The following is a 5,778-nucleotide window of genomic DNA, read 5'->3' as shown; positions in this document are numbered from 1 at the left end:
AGCAGACAGAATTATGGGTTTGGTGCTGGCAAATCACCCACTACAGAAACCCCTCCCATGCTTGCTAGAGCTGGCTTTGGCGAGAGGGTGGTGGTGAGAAACACCTTTTCAGCAGCATGGCAAGAGGTGGGGTGGCAAAGCAGTCGATAATTATACCTGAGCTCAGAGGAAGGAGGGAGGTGGCTGGATGTCATTCAGGTTGCATCTTCGTTGCCTTTTGTAAGTCCTTCTTCTGATCAGTTCAGGTGCAGACGGAGGTGGTGGTGGTGCGGGGAATCCTTCGTGGGTCAGCCAGGCTGGGTACCGCGCCAGGGCTCCCCAAGGACACAGAGCTGGTAGGTAACAAGGTGGCTTTAAATTGCTCCTGAATCCTGTCCTTTCGAAACCCCTTTGCTAGTGTCATTCTGGCTGTCTTTGCCACCTACCTATATTATGAATCCTTCCTCGTTTCTGATAACCTCAGTGATGTTGTATGGCAGTGAGTCTCACAGCCTACTGACCGTATTATGTAAAAGGTATTGCATGTCTTGGGATTTCTGTGCATATCTTTTTCTGCATTGTCATAAATAGGAGAACTCATTCGTCAATCTAAAGTATGTCACGTTCCATATTTGTGTTCCCTCTTGTCTCCCCCCTAAATTCAACAGCCTGCGTGGTTTCAGTCTTTCACCATGCAGTAGCTTTTCCTAATAGTATTGCTTGCTCTCTACTCCATCTGTTTTCATGGTGTCTTTTATGAGATAAGGTTAAAATAGTTGTCTGGGCCGGGCCGTGTCAGTGATGTATATGATCTATCCCCATTTCCAAATGTTTTTTTCATAATTTCCCTGGGACAGGAAGGAGGCCAGGGGATCCACAGGCTGTTTTTGTGCATGCATGAAGACTAGCGCAGAGGTGTTTGTCTCCTGAGGCTTTCTTCCACAAAGTAGCTAGCTGAATGGATGTGGTGTATGCAGTGGATGTAGTGTATCTGGACTTCAGCAAGGCTTTTGACAATGTTTCACACGACCTTCTTGTGAATGCATTGGAGGAATGTGGGCTACGTGAAATGACTATAAGGTTTTATAAAACCTTTCTTACTGGTGTCACACATTCAACTTAACACTTACTAAGTGCAGTTAAAATGCACAAGCAGGTACACTTTCCAGTGGTTTAGCATGTGTTAAGTGCCCTCGTGATGGTGGTGCAGCGTTTTCCCTTTTCAGGCCAGCCTATCTTCTAACACAGGGGCTGGATCTAGCCTGCCTTATCCAGCCTGCAGAGGGTCCCTCAGCCTCACCCAGCCCAGGTATGGGGTGGGGGCAGCCCGGGCCATGGCTCATGTGGCCGCTACCGCTGCCCCCAGGTGTGCAGCGGGACAGAGGCAGTGCATTGCTCCGACTCCACTTTCTGGCACCTGCCATGGTGCCAGCTCACTCTGCCCGGCTGCCGCTGCCTGTCTGTGCCACCAGACCTGGCCCTGCTGCCTCCATGGTATAGGCAGGTGTGCTCAGCTGGGAGGGCGGGATGGGGCTATGGGCAGGTAGCGGCATTCGGGAGCAGAATGGATGGCTGGGGCCAGAGCCGGGGCCGGGATCATGCAGTGATGATAGTGCAGGGCTGAGGCTCAGGCCCGAGCTGCAATCCTCACATCCCTGCCCATGCAACTGGTGCCCGTTGCAGGGATGTGCAGGGAGTGGACCGTGGCTCTGCTCCGGGCCCCAGGCCTGGCCCCATGCTGTCACCACCCCGTGGTCATGGCCCCACCTGCCCATCCCGCTCCTGGACCCCACTCCCTACTCACCTGTGGCCTCATCCCGTCCACCCAGCTGAGCATGCCCTGCCACAGGGGTCCTGGGCCTGTCTTCATGGAGTCCTCACCTGCCTGCGCCATCTGGCATCCCCCATGGTGGGTGCAGGATACATGGATCCAGGACCAGATGGGATCAATTCTCCACCCCTGCTGCTGCACTGGGTGGGCTTATCACCCTCTGTGCCCCACCATGACAGCACCCCTCTGCCCCCTTGCCCTGCAACCGCTCACCAAAAGTCCTGAAGTGGCCCTCCAGCCTAAATAACCGCCCACCCCTGTCCTAACATGTTCTAACACTAATAGGTCCAATGATCTGCAACTATTGCAAATGAACTTGTGGCAAAGCCCTACCAGTCCTTTCATAGCATCTGCACAAGCATCTACAAGCTCGTGCCTCTCTGAACTAGTTAGTCTTCAAAGTGCCACCCTGCCCTCGCTTTTGGTTGAATAATACTTCTGGTGGATGGACAGGGAAGAGGCCTACCCTCAGGCGTTGATACAGCCTTGCATGCTCTGAATAAAATCTTGCTGCCTCTGAAGAAGAGGCTAGAAAAAGACATCGCCTAATGGAGCAATTCAGCTGTGCCATGATGTGCTGCTGCACGGCTGATTCACTTCATTGGGCAAAACGCATGCTGCCTCTTGATGGTCCAGGACAATAGGAGACACGGTCTCCCCACTTTCCCTACTGCCCCTGACCCTCTCCATGTGTCTGAGGCAGCGGGGAAAAGTGCTTCCCTGCTCAGCCAGCCCTGCAGGGTTTTCCACAGGTAGCAAACCCCGCAGGGCTTGCCACTAGGTAGTAGACATCCGCCACAATAAAGCAGCAGAGTCTATTACTAGCTTCTGTTACACCACTGATTTTCATGGCATGCGGCACAACAGCGGGTAAGGACATCTATTTGCTCTGCATTTGTGCCTCTTTAAAAAAAAATGTATGTGGTACTCATGAGAAGTGAGATGGTATCTATTTCCAGCCAGAAAGAGAGAGATAAAATCAAGTGTTGCATTGGGGTGTGACCTGCTCAGGCAGTAACCACGCTGTTCTCATTGGTCTGCACAGCTCCCCATGCCCTTCCTAGTGCTCTGTACTAATGATGAATAAAGCGCGTAGCTTCTTATACATACATAACTGTCCATATGTTGTTCCCCACTGCGTTTTATGGACAGTGTCGCTTGGCACCAATCAACTGGGAAACATGAAATGCAACCATTAGGCATGATGGGAGGGGAAAACCAGTGAAGACCCCTGCACCTGGATGCTCTGGATAGCAGGGACATTATGCAGAAGAATCTCTGCCTTCTGGCTGACTGAATGCCAGCTCCCCCGGCTCTCTCAACCTAATGTCTTCCCCTCCATCACAAAGCCAGGCATGGTCCAGCCATCAAGGACCTGATCCTACACGTGGCCATGAACTCAATGTACCCTTTACTCCAGCAGAGATTAACCATCTCTCCTGCAATGGTGCTGAAGGTCCCAGTATGAACCAGGCAGGTCCACCAGCCACTCAATGATGCGGGAGAGACCTTTCCCAGTTGAGCTGGAAAACATCACTGAGGTCATTTTTCATCTAACCAGGGAATTTATTGTCATTTCCCATATCCTGGAAATGGAGCTCTCTGCAACAGGGCTCTCTGGTCCTGGCTTTCCCAGAGCTGTTTAAACCTGTGGTCCCACTGACAGTAATGATCCTAGTCCTAAGATCAGATGCATCGAAGTCCTCCAGCCACATAATGCGGCCTGTAGGCTTTCTGTTTGCTGAGAAACATCAGCTCCCACCTACCACTTGAAAGGCTCATGGTGGGTGCCAAGGTGTGTTATTACTGTGACTGACTACACAGGAAACCAAGGTTGAGCGCTGTTACTCTACGCGTCTGAAAGAATCTGAGCATGTCGAGTGAACTTATGAAGTCTTGCAGCGTATCCATAAATGTTACCCTCCTTGCTAGCTATAAGCACAGGTCCTTAATGACCTTAATGGATTCATTATTGCCAGTACCAGTGAAAAGAACTGGTGTGTCCATGCTCATCTCTTGGCAGCTTCCCCTGGCCAACTACCCACCGCTGGCCCACTCGCATTATGAAACGTCACGTGCGCCAAAACGCTGACGTGGGACTATGACAAAGCACTTGAAAAGCATTGCTACAACACAGGCGTTCCCCGCAGGCCTGAGAATCAGAAAGCCGAGCTGAGCACTCTCGTTTCACTCTCCAAGCGAAATGAAACCGAAAGAGTGAAAGCAAACCGCATCTAAATTGACAGTCTTTGCAGAAAGACTCAGAAGGGGCTTGTCTCTGGGTGATGCTTTTGGTCAGGAGCAAGTTTCTACTCGCACCCAGTTTTACTTGCACTTTGCTGAGAGCTGGCAGTGAGCTTCGACCGGTAATTAATGGAGCTAATAAATCATTCGGAGCAAGCCTTAACCATCCAGCTGGCCAGTAACAGACCCGGAAAAAACCTCTCACCTCTGTAAGGAAATGACGGATTTTACACTTATTTTCCATAGTTTTTAATTTAGCGTATGCCGTGTCAGCATATTATTTCAGCCATCTTAAGGCAATGTCATCATAAGGGTGAAGAGCCTGAAGGCCACCACGTAGCGTTGTAAATGGACATGAGTCAACAATGTGGGACATGGTTTGAACTCGTCCACAACGCCATTTGTTGTCATGGGGAAGGCCCCACTGGTATAGGTTTGAGGCACAGTGACCTTTCCAATTAAAAAATGGTTGAGAAATGCCCAATAATGGTGTGGCCAGTTAAATCCTGCTTGATTGACTGTAGGGTCAGAGATGATGTGGTGAGTCCATAGTGGTGGCTCCATAGTGAAAGAATAGCAATAGTTCTGCACCTAGCAGCATATACTGAGGGACGTGGGAAGAGCCATTTAAAACTACAAAGGAAAAGGCCTTCTTACAAGGGAGGAAGTAGGTTAGGTGGGCAAACACTTCCTGTTGATCACTATTTTGTATTAATGCATTGATGGCTAGAATATGCTATTTAGAGGTTTGCTTTTGGGAATTGGCTTATAGGAAAAGTAGACATTGTATTAAAACAATGGTCCAGGGGAATGGCAAGGGATAATTGGTTTCTAAAAGCCTGCTTCTGACAAAGTTTCCTTCAAGACCCACTGTGTCTGAAGTCAGCAAATACACAGGCTGGGAAACTGAAGACATGTGCCACACTGTTTCATAACATGAGATAAGGTGGCAGGGCCCTTGAGATTTCTGACTTCGTTAAACAGACCAAATTAGGACGCCCAGTGAATAGACCAAATTAAGATGTGTGCATGTGATGGCTTTGTTGAAACAAAGAAATATGCTGACAAGACAGAACGCGGACAGTAGGACGACCACAGGAAAACCAATCAATGATGCCTGGGAATGAAGAGTCATCAGAGGGGAGAAAGAATACAAAAGGAGGGATTTCAGAGCAGCAAAGGGTCTCTAAGAGGGGAACCTGAGGCCACCATGGGCAGAGGGCACACCACCAGCCCATCTCACCCACCCCACTGGAGGAGGGCGGGCCTCAACCTCTGATCCCCAGGCTGCTGACATCTGACATTCAGGAAAGAAGCTCAGGGTGAAGCTCGAGTACTGGCCAGACACCTTCCCTCTGCGAAAACCCTAGGACTGGTAGATATATAATTGTTTTCATTAGTCTTATCTGCTATTACTGTGTATCAATAAAATATGCCTGTGATTGAATGGAGAGGTTGTGGTTGGTCTGAGGGTTTGGGTCTGCCTGGAACAAGGTATCTGGGTCATAAATCCAGTACCAACATCCATAACCTGCTTAATAAAGTTGATACTTCTTGTTATTAGGTTTTCTTCAGACAAGTGCTGCAAGGCTTTTGCACCTGGGAGATGCTTTCCTTGTGGCAGACCTAAAATATAGAGATTTTGTTTAAAGTAACTTCCCAGGTAGGAACAGAGCCAGCTGCTTCCACTAACAAGAACAGGAACTAGTGTAAAAAAGAATTAA

The sequence above is a fragment of the Gavialis gangeticus genome, unplaced genomic scaffold (assembly GCF_001723915.1).
Source record: "Gavialis gangeticus isolate Ggan-Ray unplaced genomic scaffold, GavGan_comp1, whole genome shotgun sequence".
In the NCBI taxonomy this organism is placed as follows: Eukaryota; Metazoa; Chordata; order Crocodylia; family Gavialidae; genus Gavialis; species Gavialis gangeticus.
The sequence above is the reverse complement of the archived record's forward strand: the minus strand, read 5'-3'. Positions refer to the sequence as shown.